At 52.8% G+C, this 2500-nt stretch overlaps 1 protein-coding gene across 1 annotated transcript in view; it reads right to left on the bottom strand.

The window, feature by feature from the left end:
- Positions 1 to 2500, bottom strand: part of LOC133124891 (ankyrin repeat domain-containing protein 17-like) — a 72985-nt gene that overhangs the window by 60584 nt on the left and 9901 nt on the right. The gene's annotated exons all lie outside the window — the stretch shown is intronic.

Genomic DNA, 2500 nt, shown 5'->3' with positions numbered 1-2500 from the left:
TCTAATCCCAGTGTAGCCACAATAAGATCTGCACAGCCGTTGGGCCCTTGAGCAAGGCCTCATCAAGGGCCCAACCCTGCATTGCTCCAGGGGAGGATTATCTCCTGCTTAGTCTAATCAACTGTATGTCACTCTGGATAAGAGCATCTGCCAAATGCCAATAATGTAATGTAATCTCAATTTAATGGCATTTCTTATGCTCATGCTCCATATGCAATAAGCTACACGTTTTATTTTCATGAGGATGTTGACGCATTTGGAGATGAGTGCACACACATATTTTCCCAATTTCCATAGAACTAGCATCAGGGGGAACTTTTGAGTCCTTTGCTTGTTTCCTGGGGAAGTTGTATCAGTGTAGCACACCCACAGTGACACCGGTGACTGACAGGTGAGTGGTTCACACCCAGTGGCCCATTGCTCACAAAACAATAATGTTTACACACCACACAGCGTATCTCAAACATATACACACACACACACAGTCTCACAATGACATACATACAGCCTCTCGCTCTCACTCACACCAGGAAGTGGGTCTCCTCAAGTAAATCATTTCCTAGGCAGGTGCCAGATGACCTCGGTATCCAAACACAAACATGAGGGCATAGAACACGGCCTGACTGGAACAGGCCCCACGAGCGCCCTCCTAAACCTCCTGTCCCCCGTCCTGGCAGGTCTGTGGGGATCCCCAGCACCTGGCACCCCCTCAGAGAACTTCCAGCATTAACGCATGCTGTGACAGCTGCCTCTGCACTCTCCTGAAATGACATATATATACACAGAGCCCCACAGACAGACTTCCCTACCTAACCGTGTCCCACAAAAAGATGGCAAATGTTAAGTGAGCTGCATTTATGTGGCGCTTTGATCCTAAGTACTCACTCACTCACTCACTCACTCACTCACTCACTCACTCACTCACTCACTCACTCACTCACTCACTCACTCACTCACTCACTCACTCACTCACTCACTCACTCACACAGACAGACAGACAGACAGACACACAGACAGACAGACACACAGACACACAGACACACAGACACACAGACACACAGACACACAGACACACAGACAGACAGACAGACAGACAGACACACACAGAGACACACACACCAACCAGCTCGTCAGGAGCATTTGGGGGTCAGGTGTTTTGCTCAGGGACACTTCAACACACCTGCCCTGGGGATCAAACCAGCAGCACCGGCACCAACCCTCCAACACCGGCACCAACACCGGCACCAACCCTCCAACACCGGCACCAACCCTCCAACACCGGCACCAACACCGGCACCAACCCTCCAACACCGGCACCAACACCGGCACCAACCCTCCAACACCGGCACCAACACCGGCACCAACCCTCCAACACCGGCACCAACACCGGCACCAACCCTCCAACACCGGCACCAACACCGGCACCAACACCGGCACCAACCCTCCAACACCGGCACCAACACCGGCACCAACCCTCCAACACCGGCACCAACCCTCCAACACCGGCACCAACCCTCCAACACCGGCACCAACACCGGCACTCTGACCTCCTGAGCGAATGTCACCCCATAAGATACAAAAAAATAAAGAAATAAAAACATATACATGCTTAAAAGTGGCTAGTATTTGAGCCTCAGCCCTGCTCCGACATCACTGCTCCAGTGTGCGTCTGATATCAAATTCAATCGGCACCATCGTCGCCTGTGGCTGCATTCCCACCAGACGACGGGCAGACTCCAAAACAAGAGGAAGAGACAGAACAAGCAGAAGAGAACGCTCTGCTGTACAGGCTGAGAGCAGAGCTGAGCTGCTGAGGCAGCACGCGGGTGAAAGGACCAGCGCAGAGCACCGGGCGTACCGGGCTTCACCAAATCCAGTTCATCCGAGGTCGCAAGCTGAAAACGCTGCAATTCATCACTGGATCACCTGGTGATTTCTCTTTAAATTCTGCCAATTCAGATCATGTGATCAGCTGTAACTCCCTATAGCTCCTCTAACAGACACAGCCTGTGAGGGCCAGCCTGGAGCCTGGCGGCTTAACCCTGCATTGCTCCAGGGGGGATTGTCCCCTGCTTCGTCTAATCAACAGTAAGTCGCTTTTAATAAAATAATCAGCCAAATGAATGTCATTCAGAAGCTGAGCATTCAGGTTTTAATCAGTATGTCACCGGGGACAAGGGGTTGAGGTTCAGACCACCACAGAGAGGGGAAACATCCCCCGACCCCGACCCCGACCCCGACCCCGACCCCCCCCCCCCCCACCCCACCCCATGACATCAGCTGAACCCCCAGCAGCACACGCGAGGTGTGGCACGTGTTTCTCTCCGAACAGCGTGTAAAGAGGGAGGTGTAATTACAGATCACAGAGGCACAGGCAGGGTACTCCCTCTAACGCTCACACGCTCACACGCTCACTCACACTCACACTCACACTCACACTCACACTCACACTCACACTCACACTCACACTCACACTCACACACTCACACACACTCGCTCG

This window comes from Conger conger, chromosome 3 (genome assembly GCF_963514075.1).
Source record: "Conger conger chromosome 3, fConCon1.1, whole genome shotgun sequence".
Lineage (NCBI taxonomy): Eukaryota > Metazoa > Chordata > Actinopteri > Anguilliformes > Congridae > Conger > Conger conger.
This window is presented reverse-complemented; position numbering and strand designations above follow the sequence as displayed.